The sequence below is a fragment of the Orcinus orca genome, chromosome 1, assembly GCF_937001465.1.
Source record: "Orcinus orca chromosome 1, mOrcOrc1.1, whole genome shotgun sequence".
NCBI classification, from domain to species: Eukaryota; Metazoa; Chordata; class Mammalia; order Artiodactyla; family Delphinidae; genus Orcinus; species Orcinus orca.
The window spans coordinates 34906686-34922358 of NC_064559.1; the positions used below are offsets into that span (position 1 = coordinate 34906686).

General features: G+C 43.2%; 1 protein-coding gene across 19 annotated transcripts in view; it reads left to right on the forward strand.

Annotated features, from left to right (window-relative positions):
• NFASC (neurofascin) overlaps nt 1-15673 on the forward strand; it is a 189161-nt gene that overhangs the window by 82829 nt on the left and 90659 nt on the right. For 18 of the 19 annotated variants that reach the window (XM_033410440.2, XM_049707375.1, XM_049707361.1 and 15 more), the window contains exon 2: nt 8700-8808. The exons of the other annotated variant lie outside the window; for it this stretch is intronic. The gene's annotated coding sequence lies outside the window, so the exon portion shown is untranslated. The remainder of the gene's footprint in view (nt 1-8699; nt 8809-15673) is intronic. 19 annotated transcript variants of the gene reach the window in all.

Below are 15673 nucleotides of genomic sequence, written 5' to 3' on the forward strand. Positions count from 1 at the left end.
AGAGTGGCTGGTGGGGGAGAGGGGCTCAGTGGGACTAGGAAGCTGCAGGACAAGATTGGGAGGGAAATTTACTTATATATACTCTACTTCTACTATACACTCTTGTATCTGTTGAGTTTCATATCATGTGAAGGGGTTACCTATTCAAAAAACAAAGTAATTTTTTAAATGTTTAAGTAAGAACCTCAAGCAAGAGACAGAGACAGAGAGAGTTCTTGTTCCCTGAGCTCAGACTAAATATCCAGAGGGAGGCAGCACATGAACCAGGACTCAGGACAAGTTTGACTTTGTACTTCTTCAGAAATAAGCATTTGTAGAATCATGGAATTCCAAGGTGAAAAAGTCTTAGAGTCCCCAGACCCACTTTTCTTCTGTGGCAGAGGGAAGGACAATCTGAGAATGAACATGAGATGCCCAGCAACCTGGCCATGGTCCCCACCCAGCTGGGCCTCAGAGCTGCTCTTCTTGCAGCTCGCAGGGTATCAGGTGTCTTTCTTGATCCCTGATCGTCCCCAGAGCATCAGGTGTCCCTCCTGGAACCTTCCTATCCCTGGGTCAGCTGGAGAGTCTAGACCCTGGGTTTGAAGCCACACTTCTCATTTAACCCTGAAGTCCTGTGAGTGATGATAGAGGTATCAGGGTAATGGCAACCTCACTCATCTTTGAGAGTTTTCTGTTTCTCTTTCTTGATATCTGTCTATCTATCTTCAAATCACAGTTCTCCGTGGATCCTCACAGCAACCGCATAGGGCATATCTGATCCCCAATTTTCAAATGACAGCAAAATATTTATACAAAGATTTGTTTTCCAAGTACGTTTCTCATTGCAGCCCCCCATTAACCTCATATAGGCAAGGAAAGTTTTATTAATGCAGATATAAAAGATGAGAATATTAAAGAGGCACCTCTGAAATAGTGAGCCTTTGGGCTAAGAACATGTGGGCTTGAATCCTGACTCAAAGGATTCTTTACACTTATTTCCTCCAGGGTAAAGTGAGGATAATAATATCTATATCCTTGGTCACCATATAGGGTTGTTGTTAGGATTAAATGACTCTGATTCTAAAGAGTTTCAAGACATTCTAAGATTTCTCATTTCTCAACCTGTTCTATCATTTAAAGTTTATTTTTATTTTGAAAATGTGTTACAAAGAAGAGAGAATAATGTAATGAACCTGATGTATCTATCACTCTCTTCAACAATGATCAGTACAAGGCCAGTCTTGTCTCAGTGATACCTCTACCCACTCCTCCCTCTTTTGCTTTATTGACCAGATTTTAAAATAATAAAGTGTATTCCTAACATCCCTAAAAGGTGACTCACAGGTTATTTGGGCTTTTAAAGAATATTATTAGCGATTTATAAGATTTAAATGTTTAAACACATTTGTTATGTTTCAACCTATTGTAGTCATGATCCTTTTTAATGCTCAACTTGACCAGGGACACCTTATGCTGGGTAGCTTCCAAGTCCTTTTGGCATAACTCTAGTAATCTTTTTCTTCTTTTTTTTAACATCTTTATTGGAGTATAGTTGCTTTACAATGTTGTGTTACTTTCTGCTGTATAACAAAGTGAATTAGCTATATGTATACATATATCCCCATATCCCCTCCCTCTTACGTCTCCCTCCCACCCTACCTATCCCACCCCTCTAGGTGGTCAAAAAGCACCAAGCTGATCTCCCTGTGCTATGCAGCTAGCTGCTTCCCACTAGCTATCTAATTTACATTTGGTAGTGTATATATGTCAGTGCTACTCTCTCACTACGTCCCAGATTACCCTTCCGCCTCCCCGTGTCCTCAAGTCCATTCTCTACGTCTACGTCTTTATTCCTCTCCTGTCCCTAGGTTCCCCTAATCTGAAGTCAGGGAGCCTGATTCCTCCAGCTCTGTTTTTCTTTCTCAAGATTGCTTTGGCTATTCGGGGTCTTCTGTGTTTCCATACAAATTGTGAAAATTTTTGTTATAGTTCTGTGAAGAATGCCATTGGTAATTTGATAGGGGTTGCAATGAATCTGTATGTTGCTTTGGGTAGTATAATGATTTTCACAATGTTGATTCTTCCAATCCAAGAACGTGGTATATCTCTCCATCTGTTTGTATCTTTAATTTCTTTCATCAGTGTCTTACAGTTTCTGCATACAGGTCTTTTGTCTCCTTGGGTAGGTTTATCCCTAGGTATTTTATTCTTTTTGTTGCGATGGAAAATAGGAGTGTTTCCTTAATTTTTCTTTCAGATTTTTCATCGTTAGTGTAGAGGAATGCAAGAGATTTCTGTGCATTAATTTTGTATCCTGCTACTTTACCAAATGTATTGATTAACTCTAGTAGTTTTCTGGTAGCATCTTTAGGATTCTCTATGTATAGTATCATGTCATCTACAAACAGTGACAGTTTTACTTCTTTTCTGATTTGGATTCCTTTTATTTCTTTTTCTTCTCTGATTGCTGTGGCTAAAACTTCCAAAACTATGTTAAATAAGAGTGGTGAGAGTGGGCAACCTTGCTTGTTCCTGATCTTAGAGGAAATGGTTTCGGTTTTTCACCATTGAGAACAGTGTTGGCTGTGGGTTTGTCATATGTGGCCTTTATTATGTTGAGGTAGGGTCCCTCAGTGCCTACCTTCTGGAGAGTTTTTATCATAAATGGGTGTTGAATTTTGTTGAAAGCTTTTTCTGAATCTACTGAGATGATCATATGGTTTTTATCCTTCAGTTTGTTAATATGGTGTATCACATTGATTGATTTGCGTATATTGAACAATCCTTGCATTCCTGAGATAAACCCCACTTGATCGTGGTGTATGATCCTTTTAATGTGTTGTTGGATTCTGTTTGCTAATATTTTGTTGAGGATTTTTGCATCTATGTTCATCAGTGATATTGGCCTGTAGTTTTCTTTTTTTGTGACATCTTTGTCTGGTTTTGGTATCAGGGTGATGGTGGCCTTGTAAAATGAGTTTGGGAGTGTTCCTCCCTCTGCTATATTTTGGAAGAGATCGAGAAGGATAGGTATTAGGTCTTCTCTAAATGTTTGATAGAATTCGCCTGTGAAGGCATCTGGTCCTGGGCTTTTGTTTGTTGAAGACTTTTTTTTTTTTAACATCTTTATTGGGGTATAATTGCTTTACAATGGTGTGTTAGTTTCTGCTTTATAACAAAGTGAATCAGTTATACATATACATATGTTCCCATATCTCTTCCCTCTTGCATCTCCCTCCCTCCCACCCTCCCTATCCCACCCCTCCAGGCGGTCACAAAGCACTGAGCTGATATCCCTGTGCTATGCGGCTGCTTCCCACTAGCCATCTACCTTACGTTTGGTAGTGTATATATGTCCATGCCTCTCTCTCGCTTTGTCACAGCTCACCCTTCCCCCTCCCCATATCCTCAAGTCCGTTCTCCAGTAGGTCTGTGTCTTTATTCCTGTCTTACCCCTAGGTTCTTCATGACATTTTTTTCCCTTAAATTCCATATATATGTGTTAGCATATGGTATTTGTCTGTTGGAAGATTTTTAATCACAGTTTCAGTTTCAGTGCTTGTGATTGGTCTGTTTATATTTTCTGTTTCTTCCTGGTTCAGTCTGGGAAGGTTGTGCTTCGAATTCGTCCATTTCTTCCAGGTTGTCCATTTTATTGGCATATAGTTGCTTGTAGTAATCTCTCATGATCCTTTTCGTTTCTGCAGTGTCAGCTATTACTTCTTTTTCATTTCTAATTCTGTTGATTTGAGTCTTCTCCCTTCTTTTCCTGATGAGTTTGGCTAATGGTTTATCAATTTTGTTTATCCTCTCAAAGAACCAGCTTTTAGTTTTATTGATCTTTGCTATTGTTTCCTTCATTTCTTTTTCATTTATTTCTTACCTGATCTTTATGATTTCTTTCCTTCTGCTAACTTTGGGGTTTTTTTTGTTGTTGTTGTTGTTATTCTTCTTTCTCTAATTGCTTTAGGTGTAAGGTTAGGTTGTTTATTTGAGATGTTTCTTGAGGTAGGATTGTATTGCTATAAACTTCCCTCTTAGAACTGCTTTTGCTGCATCCCATAGGTTTTGGGTCATCGTGTTTTCATTGTCATTTGTTTCTAGATATTTTTTGATTTCCTCTTTTATTTCTTCAGTGATCTCTTGGTTATTTAGTAGTGTATTGTTTAGCCTCCATGTGTTTGTATTTTTTACAGTTTTTTTCCCTGTAATTAATATCTAGTCTCATAGTGTTGTGGTCGGAAAAGATACTTGATATGATTTCAATTTTCTTAAATTTACCAAGGCTTGATTTATGACCCAAGATATGATCTATTCTGGAGAATGTTCCATGAGCACTTGAAAGGAAAGTATATTCTGTTGTTTTTGGATGGAATGTCCTATGAATATCAATTAAGTCCATCTTGTCTAATGTATCATTTAAAGCTTGTGTTTCCTTATTTATTTTCATTTTGGATGATCTGTCCATTGGTGAAAGTGGGATGTTAAAGTCCCCCACTATTATTGTGTTACTGTTGATTCCCCTCTTTTATGGCTGTTAGCATTTGCCTTATGTATTGAGGTGCTCCTATGTTGGGTGCATAAATATTTACAATTGTTATATCTTCTTCTTGGATTGATCCCTTGTTCACTATGTAGTGTCCTTCTTTATCTCTTATAATAGTCTTTATTTTAAAGTCTATTTTGTCTGATATAAGAATTGCTACTCCAGCTTTCTTTTGATTCCTATTTGCAAGGAATATCTTTTTCCATCCCCTCACTTTCAGTCTGTATGTGTCCCTAAGTCTGAAATGGGTCTCTTGTAGACAGCATATATATGGGTCTTGTTTTTGTATCCATTCAGCCAGTCTATGTCTTTTCGTTGGAGCATTTAATCCATTTACATTTAAGGTAATTATCAATATGTATGTTCCTATTACCATTTTCTTAATTGTTTTGGGTTTGTTTTTGTAGGTCTTTTCCTCCTCCTGTGTTTCCTGCCTAGATAAGTTCCTTTAGCATTTGTTGTAAAGCTGGTTTGGTGGTGCTGAATTCTCTTAACTTTTGCTTGTCTGTAAAGGTTTTAACTTCTCCATCAAAACTGAATGAGATCCTTGCTGGGTAGAGTAATCTTGGTTGTAGGTTTTCCCTTTCATCACTTTAAATATGTCCTGCCACTCCCTTCTGGCTTGCAGAGTTTCTGCTGAAAGATCAGCTGTTAACCTTACGGGGATTCCCTTGTTTGTTATTTGTTGCTTTTCCCTTGCTGCTTTTAATATTTTCTCTTTGCATTTAATTTTTGATAGTTTGATTAATATGTGTCTTGCCATGTTTCTCCTTGGATTTATCCTGTATGGGACTCTCTGCACTTCGTGGACTTGATTGACTATTTCCTTTCCCATGTTTGGGAAGTTTTCAACTATAATCTCTTCAAATATTTTCTCAGTCCCTTTTTTTCTTCTTCTTCTTCTGGGACCCCTATAATTCAAATGTTGGTGTATTTAATGTTGTCCCAGAGGTCCCTGAGACTGTCCTCAATTCTTTACATTCTTTTTTCTTTATTCTGCTCTGCAGTAGTTATTTCCACTATTTTATCTTCCAGGTCACTTATCCGTTCTTCTGCCTCAGTTATTCTGCTACTGATTCCTTCTAGAGAATTTTTAGTTTCATTTATTGTGTTGTTCATCGTTGTTTGTTTGCTCTTTATTCTTCTAGGTCCTTGTTAAACGTTTCTTGTATTTTCTCCATTCTATTTCCAAGTTTTTGGATCATCTTTACTATCATTACTCTGAATTCTTTTTCAGGTAGACTGCCTGTTTCCTCTTCATTTGTTTGGTCTGGTGGGTTTTTACCTTGCTCCTTCATCTGCTGCGTATTTCTCTGTCTTCTCATTTTGTTTAACTTACTGTGTTTGAGGTCTCCTTTTTGCAGGCTGCAGGTTCGTAGTTCCCATTGTTTTTGGTATCCTCCCCCAGTGGGTGAGGGTGGTTCAGTGCCTTGTATAGGCTTCCTGGTAGAGGGGACTTGTGCCTGTGTTCTGGTGGGTGGGGCTGGATCTTGTCTCTCTGGTGGGCAGGACCACGTCTGGTGGTGTGCTTTGGGGTGTCTGTGAACTTCTTATGATTTTAGGCAGCCTATCTGCTAATGGGTGGAGTTGTGTTCCCGTCTTACTAGTTGTTTGGCATGTGGCATCCAGCCCTGGAGCTTGCTAGCCGTTGGGTGGAACTGGGTCTTAGCATTGAGACAGAGGTCTCTGGGAGAGCTTTCGCTGATTGATTACATGGGGCCGGGAGGTCTCTGGTGGTCCAGTGTCATGAACTCGGCTTTCCTACCTCAAAGGCTCAGGCCTGACACCAGGCTGAGCACCAAGAGCCTGTCAGCCACACAGCTCAGAAGAAAAAAAATTAAAAAGAAAAATTATTAACGTAAAATAATAATAATAGTTTTAAAAGAAAAGAGCAACCAAACCAATAAACAAATTCACCAATGATAACAAGCGCTAAAAACTAAACTAAGGTAAACATAAATATCAGAAACGAATCAGCCGCAGACAGCAAACCCCAAGTCTACAGTTGCTCCTAAAGTCCACCGCTTCAATTTTGGGAACATTCATTGTCTCTTCAGGTATTCCACAGATGCAGGGTACATCAAGTTGATTGTGGGGTTTAATCCGCTGCTCCTGAGGCTGCACAGAGAAATTTCCCTTTCTTTTCTTTGTTCGCACAGTCCCCAGGGTTCAGCTTTGGTTTGCGCCCCACCTCTGTGTATAGGTCGCCCTCAGGCATCTTTTGGGAAGTCTGAGGTCAGTAGGTGTTCTGTAGGAGTTGTTCCACATGGAGGTGTATTTTTGATGTATTTGTGGGCAGGAAGGTGATCTCCACATCTTACTCCTCTGCCATCTTGAAGGTCCCCCCAACTCTAGTAATCTTTGACGTTTTGTTTGCTTTTATGGTGTAACAAGATGCTCTAGGCTCATCTTATATATTTGCTGCTTCAGACCCTTCTCCAAGGAAGCCTGATTTCTTTGTGGGGGATGGTATATAGAGTTCATAATCTGATTGCTAGGGGGTACTCATTCCTTCCAGGATGATCCTTGTTTCTAGGCCTTGCTAGGTATTGTGTGTGTGTGTGTGTGTGTGTGTGTGTGTGTGTGTGTGTGTGTGGATGGATGGATGTAACATAAAACATATGGAGTTCATCCTGATACTCTCAGTTCACAATCAGGACTACAAAATTTTAACCTGATCTCATCGAGCTTACATTTGTATCTTCTTGCAGTAGGAAACCCTTGTTTTTCAGTAATATAAATATTATTACTCATTTGGTTTATCCCACAATACACATACAAAAGTCTCAGAATAACAACAACAATAATAATACCATAACTTCATCAATAATATGATTATTGAAAACAGTTTAGGATTTTGGGGTGGGGGGAATGAGGCAGTTCTTTTTATTCTTAGGATATATCCCTCCAAGGATATAGAGTCAAACTACTGTGTTTTAATTTCTCTATGTGTAGTTATGCCAACCAGCTGGACATACAGACTCATTTGCTACACTTTCATTTTAGGGATTTCTTTCAAAAATATTGTTCCTTATAATTATGTCAAATATTTACATGTTCCAAAGCAAATCCACAAAACAAGGTATATTCAATATCCCTGTTCCCTCCACCTCATTCCTCCCCCTCCCTATAAGTCCTTTAAATTTTATTTTATGCTTTATCCTTTTCTTGTCTTTGCAGAATATAAGCAAATACATATATATCTTTGCATTCATTCTCCCTTTCTTAAATAAATGGTAGCACATTAAGCACACTTTTTCGTCGTGTTTCTTTTCACTTGACAATAATCCTGTAGGTCAGAACTTGGGCATCATATAAGATATATTTCAAAAAGATTCCTAGAACTGAGGCTACTGGGACAAAGAGTAAATGCATACTTATTTTGATAGATATTGCCGCATTCCCCTCTACAAAGGTGGATGTGACCATTTTCTGCAGACACGTTTTAATGTTAAAGCAAATGATTAAGTGAGATATGTTATCTGTAGTGAGAAAGGCTAAATGATTGCCGCAAAGGACCAGACCTGGGACTTGAACTCTTGAAATGCCACCTCATAGTCTAGTGGTCTGACCCACTGTCCTGTACCTTCTCCCCATTTAACAGATGAAGAAAATGAGTCACATGTAGGGACGTGATCTATGCAAAATGATAAAACAAGCTAGGACCTAAAACCCATGTCTCCTAACACTAAAATTAGATCTCCTTTTAATGGGTAATTTATTTATGGTGAACTTGGTTTGATTATCTGTAGATGGGGAAGAAAAACATAATAGTTCTCCTAAGTAAAACAATTAATGAGATAATTATGGGTAAATTCTCCCTTGGGTGTAGGAGAGATTCTTTGAGGAGTGGCTTAACTCCTTCAGGTGACTAGGGATTCAGCAATTCGATTATGATGTCAGGCCACAATAATGATCTTATGAAGAGAGAGATGATCCCCGCTTCCCAGAGTCCAGCACGCTGAGGCACCTTGCAGAATCGGTCCCATTTCTTGCAGAGTGCTTTGAATTTTTGTGAACAAAGATGCTGTTATGCTATGTAAAACTGCCCAAATGGGTGTGGACAACGATGTAATTTCCCAGTGAATGAACAAGCTGCAAAGCACAAAGGCTTTTCTTTTCCTCTCCTAAAGTGACCCTGGGGTTCTTCTTTGTGCTTGCTTTGTGACAGGTTGATTGACTTATGTGCAATTTGGGACGCTGGAGTGTTCCTTCCTGCTGCAGACTGGAAGGGAGCCCCCTCTGGTGTTACAGGAAGGAGGCTGAATGAGGCAGAGACGGTGAGTGGGGCTTGGGCCTGGGCCTGGGCCCCGTGTCTCAGGGGTAGGGTGGGAAGAAATTCTCACCTCCTGCCCCTTCTCTTTGATGAGAGACGTTTCAGGCCCCGGAATTTTCTGAGGGGACATCTCCTTCCTTCTCCCCAGAGTTGGCCACAGAGCCAGACCTCAAGGCTCTCCTAGGCCAGAGGCTGACTTTGGGGAAGCATTTGTTCCTTTTTCTCCAGCAGATGCAGTGAGCCGGCATTAGCCCTGCCATTGTCCCGACTGTTCAATTGAAAAATTGGGAAACAGCTGTGTTTGTGGCCCTCACTCCCCCTTAGCCTGGCCTCCACAACCTGGGAGCCTCCTGAGTGACAGCCCCAGCATATGGGGGGCGGTCTGAGAACCCCTCCTCTGGGCGGAGCAGTGGGCCCTGGCAGATGGACAGCTGTCCAGGGCACCGTAAACAGCTGAAGCTGACATCACTGAAGCCACACCCTGTGTCCAGGGTCTGCATTGTTCCATTCTGGGGTAAAATTTCCTGCTGCTCCCAGCAACTCCTGTCTTAGTCTCAAGGCAGGGATGGCAGGGGAGTACATGCAAGCAATAAGGGCTACAAATTTAACCAAGGAGTAACTGGCATTGAATCACACGCTAGCAGCCTGGAGGCTTCTGGGCTGGCGGAGTCTGACCTGGAGGCCCGAACAGAGAAAGGTTTCCCTGTTCTTGAGTGTGGGCATCTCAGCCTCATTGCTCCAACTCCCTTTTCAGATGGCTTCTGTTCTCCCAGAAAGAGTTGGAGATTTAGGCTGGGAGGATGCAGGCAGGGAGGGAGTTGAAAGGTAGGAACAGAATACGCTGATGACATGGATTCTGGCTGTCCTTGCTTTGTGACTGTAGGAAAGTTTCAAACCACTCTAGGTTTATACAGTAGGGATAATAGTGAACATCTTGTAAAGATTAAACACATAAAGAACCCTGCACTGTGCCTGGCTTATACTAGGTATTCAGTAAATGAAATTATTTGTCATATCAACAGCGGCTCAGATATACTTGTTTTATGAAGGTAGTTTCTGTGTGGGTTCTCTTAGGTCTGCGACTTGCCTTAGAACAGTGTCAGGTTTCGGGGACCACCAGGGAAATCCATCTGACCACAGGACTTTTTCACCTGTTACTAAGTGTTGAACTTTAACATACTGGCAGTAGTGGGGCAGGGGGTGGGGCACCATTCTTTTGGTTTGTATTTGGAGGACTCTGATTGCAAAAATAGTGTACAGGTTATTATAATGGGCCTGTAAATATATGTAAAACAGCATGGGAACAGATCCCCAGGTTTGTGCCAGAATCAGGGGTTAGTCCAGCTTTGTGGTCACCGTGGCCCCTCTCTTGGCACTTTTTCATGAACCCACCTTACTTTCTATCTCTGCTCCCCCTCCTAAGGCCCCTCCACTCTCCTCCCTGGGCACACACACTCTGGGTTGCCTAACCAGATCCCTGCCTAAGGAACCTGGGAGCCCCCCGCCCTTCTCTGATGATAGCAATGTCACTACCCAGCAGCACATCTGAGTGGCAGCCAGAGTCACACCTGCTGCATCCTGCCTGGTGCAGAGCAAACCTATCCAGGCTTTGCACCTCTGGACCCTTCCAGTCTAATCCACGAGCCCAAAAATCGGAACCTAATATTGGTTCACTATAGTTCTACAGTGCATTCATTTACATTAGTTGTGTCATTTGACTTTCACGACAATTCTGTGATGTGGGCAAGGCTGGCGTCATCATTCGCATTTGATTGATGAATACAATGAGGCTCAAGAAGTTACTTCTCCAACGTCCACAAAACGAACAGCAACAGAACTCATATTAGAACTCAGATGTCCTGGGGCTTCCCTGGTGGCGCAGTGGTTAAGAATCCGCCTGCCAATGCAGAAGACTCGGGTTTGAGCCCTGGTCCGGGAAGATCCCACGTGCCGCGGAGCAACTAAGCCCGTGCACCACAACTACTGAGCCTGTGCTCCAGAGCCCACGAGCCACAACTACTGAGCCTATGTGCTACAACTACTGAAGCCCGTGCGCCTGGAGCCCGTGCTCCGCAACAAGAGAAGCCACCGCAATGAGAAGCCCGCGCACCGCAATGAAGAGTAGCCCCTGCTCGCCGCAACTACAGAAAGCCTGCGCACAGCAACAAAGACCCAACACAGCCAAAAATAAATAAATTTTTTAAAAAAAGAAAGAACTCAGATGTCCTGAATTGTGGGCCGTTTTTCTTGCTGGGACACCACACTGCCTCCTCCAGTCTGAGGCACCCACACCTTCAGGAAGTCAAAGGATCAGAGGACCTTAAGACATACAGGGAAACTTTTAACAGAAGAAGAAAAGAGTGCACACATATGGCCACATGAGGACCACTAAGCTCTGCGGGGGTCTGAGCCGGTTCTTTAGAGGTGGTAACAGCCATCCTTGCCAGAATCAGCACTGGAGGACTCCCCAGCCGCCAACGCTGTGCATTTTCCATTTAATCCTCCTCACAGTAACCCTATGAAATAGGGCCCATTGTTACCCACATTTTACTGGTGACGTAAATACAGAAAGGTGGAGGAACATGCTCAGAGCACCACAGCTGAGAAAGCGGCAGCAGCTGAATTCGAATCCCAGCAGTTCTCCAGCTCTGGGACCCACACGGTTGGCCATTTGGGCTCGGGGTTGCAGGGTTTTTTCAGGGTGGTTTGGGGCTGCATAGATGTTTCTGAGCAAGCCTCCGGCCAGGTTCCAGGTAAGAATCTGATTTTGTCTCTCCACTTGGGAAGCCTCAGAGGAGCAAGTCCTCTGTTTCTCTGTCCTCCTTCCCTCTGGCTCTTCTCCTTTTGTTCTGGGCCACTGCCATCTGGAGCGGCCCCAGGCATCTGCTCCCCAGCACAGGTCTCCTCCCTCCCCCCTCCTCCTGCAGCCCCAGTGTGAGGCACCTTCCCACACAGACCAATCTCTCCCATCCGGTGTCTCCCCTGCCCCAGTGCTTCAGCCCCTGGGCCTCGCCAGGCACTCAGAGCAGACACCTGCCCTCTGATGCAAGGCAGAACCACCCAGCTCCCCCAGGCCTTCAGTTTCTCAAATGGAGTCATTTGGTTAATGGCACTCACACTCCTCAGCCCCTCTGCCTGTTGGTAAGAAGCTGGGCCTTCTCTCTCCAGAAACATTACAACAGGCTGCTGTGGCCAACGTGGGCTCAGGACACACCACTGTGGGATGATTGGGGAAGGGCCGTGGAACTGCATTAGGAACTGTTTTGCCTCCGCACTCCCTGCCCCAGGACCAATTCCGGGCCCCTGAGGCAGCATCCATGCTTAGCCACCTTCTCCTGGGTGCTGAGATCTGCAGGGCTAGGTGTGGAGCCACAGCTGGCAGCAGTGAAAGCTATTCCCCTCAATCGCGTGTGCTATCTACCTCGTTTCTGCTGAGGTGATGCAATCGCTTCTACACCCCTCTCAGCCTTCCTTGCTGCCCTACTAAACCCACCTTTTTACTGGAGGCTGGGCTGTTGGGTTTGAGACAGCATGTCACCCTGTGAGTTTCCGTTTCTAATGGGAGGTTTATAGACTATAGCAAAGGGAGGGCTTTCTACAAGCAGGTGTATGCGCTCACTCGGGGCATTAACACCAAGCTTTTCCCTACACCGCTGGAGCCAATGGTGTCTTTGGTGTGAGCATAATAGCCAGCACTTTGCACCAGACTTCTAGACAAATGCATCTTATAATGCAGGAAACAACCTTCCCCTGTCTGTTCCACCTCCTCTCCTCCACGCGCCTGTATTTTCACATCTCCTCCAGCCTGTAGAAGCCTGCCAGGATGGCATTTGGATCCAGACCGATGTCTGTGTTGGATGTGAATGCAGAGGGCTGGAGAGAGAGGAAGAACAGATGCTGCTCCCTCCTGCTGTCTTAGTCCTTTCCTCCCTGTGCCTCCTTATCATGTCACACAGGAATCTTAAAAATGCCACCGGGGTTGTGCAATCCTTGGAATATCAGCAGCTAGACCAGTATTGGCAGCAGGATGGAAGCCTCAGAAGAACTGACCTGGCTCCATTGAGGTTGACTCGAGTCTGGTGCAGTTGATGTCATAGGTCATGGACCACTGGTGGAAGAAGCTGGCACGAACAAGGGCAGGATTGGGGCCGTGCAGGGTGGTCTCCAGGAGTTTGAAGCACTTTGGTAAGGAGGCCAGGGTAAAGGCAGGAGAGAGGGCAGCGCAGAGCTGCTTTGGCTGGTCTGGAATCTTGCAGGAACCTCCCTGCTCTCTGGTCCACAGTAGACAACACTTGTGCAGATAACCGTATGTCGGCTCTAAGAGTGAATAATAACTCCTTGGCCACAGAGCTAACGTATGGTTATTAGCACAGGCATTGTGTACTTTGTACATCTACAAAATAGATCTGTAGGTTCGAAAGTCCAGCTTGTCCAAAGTCATGTAGCAAAGCATTGCACCAGCTGTAACTTGTAGGGAAGGGGAAATGACCAATAGTTTTTGAATGCTTAGTTTGGGCCAGGCCTTGTGTTAGATGCTATACATAAACGTTAGTCCATTAATTCATTTAAAATTAATTAAATCAACTCAGTTAATAATCATCACAATAATCTTATAATAAGTAAGTGTATTATCCCGTTCAAAGACAAGAAAACTGAGGCTCTAAGAGAGAGAGTAAACAAATTGCTGAAGACCACGCAGCAGGTAAACGGCTGAGGTGGGATTGAAACAAAGGTGCGTGGCTTGCGAGTCCATGCCCCTTCCATGCGCCAGAGGGATTATACTACGTCACTTACTCTCGAAGCTGCGTCTCAGAATCCATGTCTGGTGTGTTTCCCCTGGTCTGCATCTTCTTAGCTAGCCCTGTTCTGCCTTGAGCTGGTGCTCGCTTCTATGAAGAACACAGGAAAAAGGTGGAAGCCACTGCCCGCACTCGCAAGAAGCTCACAGTCCAGTTAAGGGCCTGGAGGTCGTCTCTCTTTCCCTCAACCCAAGCTTCTTCAATAATCTTGCCCCACCCCCCGCCCCTTTTTATTTTTCCTGCTTGAGCTCATCCTATGGTTTTCAAATGGCTTTAGAACCCTGGTCTGTTGAAACTAGGCTTGGAATCCCACAAATAGAGGGTGGAGTAAGCAGCTTAACGTGAGTGACGTTTGAGCAGATGGGTCCAGATGGTAGCTCCTCAGATGGACAGAGGCCCCGACTCCAAATGGACACCCCACTCAGGGAGCCTGGGAACACATTGGTCAGTGACTCGAATGAGGAGCTGGGGTTTGAAAGAAAGTTGGCTATAGGGGTTTGTACAGCTATCACCCTTCAGGAAAGCCGTCAAGACAGAGATTGAGCTTTCAGGCTGTTCTTTCTGTAGCGTTCCCTTTGTACAGCCTTTTGCAGTTTACTGTGGAGATAGGGACTAGACAAACAGTGACTTCTTCTGGGTGGCATCCAGGAACTTAGCCCTAGGTCTTTTTTAAAAAATCAATATTCAATATGTTAAAGTTAGGAATCCCCAAACCTAATTTTTCTTCAACTTTTCATGTCAACTGACAAATTTTACGATTCTCTTCATAAATCTCATAAATTTTAACAATCACTTGTTTGATTCCATTAATAAACTTAGTTAAATTCCTTTGAACATTTGAAACTGCATTTATAAATGTAATCATTCATTTCCCTTTTTGAAGTATCACAGTTTTCTTACAAAATCTTCCAAGTTCTTATGTAATTAATTCTTTTTTCTCATTGATATTTTAAATAACAGCTTTATTGAGATGTAATTCACATACCATACAATTCACCTATATAAAGTATACAACTCGTTAATCAACTATACTTCAATAAAAAATAAATTTGAAAAAAAAGTAAAGTGTACAATGCATTGATTTTTAATATATTCACCGAGTTGGGCACCAATCACCATAATTAATTTTAGAACATTTTAATTACCTTCCACTTCCACCACAAAAACCCATACCCATTATCAGTCACTCCTCTTCCCACCCCCCACCCTGGTCTTCCTCTAGCCTTAGGCAATCACTAATCTATTTCCCACCTCTGTAGATTTGCCTATTCCAGACATTTCGTATAAACGGAATGGTACAATATGTGGTCTTTTGTGTCTGGCTTCTTTTACTTAGCATGATGTTTTCAAGGTTCATCCATGTTGTAGCATGTGTCCATATGTCATTCCCTTTTTATGGCTGAATAATATTCCTTTATATATAGATATACCACATTTTACTTATGCATCATCAGTTGATGGACATTTAGGTTGTTTCAACTTTTTGGCTATGATCAGTTATGCTACTGTGAACATTCATGTTTAAGTTCTGATGTGGACCTACATTTTTAGTTCTCTTTGGTATATACCCAGGAGTGGATTGCTGGGTCATGTGGTAATTCTGTGTTTCATGTTTTGAGGAACCCTAGGTCTTCTCATACTAAATCCAAGCCTCCCTTTCAGGCCTTCTACCTTCAGTCTCTACCTTCTCTCCCACTCAGGTCCCTCCTTCTTACCCTTCCCAAATATTGGGCTGTACCCTTGGACACATAGGATTATGTCCATAGGATTATGCTTACTTCCCCCTCCAGCCTCCCTCAGAGCAATTTCCCTTTACTAACAGGCCCAGGGGAGCCGGCTCTGCTATCCCGGGTGTCTTCTCCCCCACTTGGAGGTGGGTGGAGAGCTTCACAGCCCTCTCTCTTCTCCCTCCAGCTGTGAAGAAGATGTGTGTCTAATTGCTGTGAAACTTCCTCCCTGAGGGTAGAAAACAGGGAGATGAGTGTGAAGTTGGTTCTTAAGTTGTAGAGAGGTGGGGGCTCTTCTTCTCCTTCTTGGAGGTGGCAGAATTTCTCCCCCCACCGAGGGAAG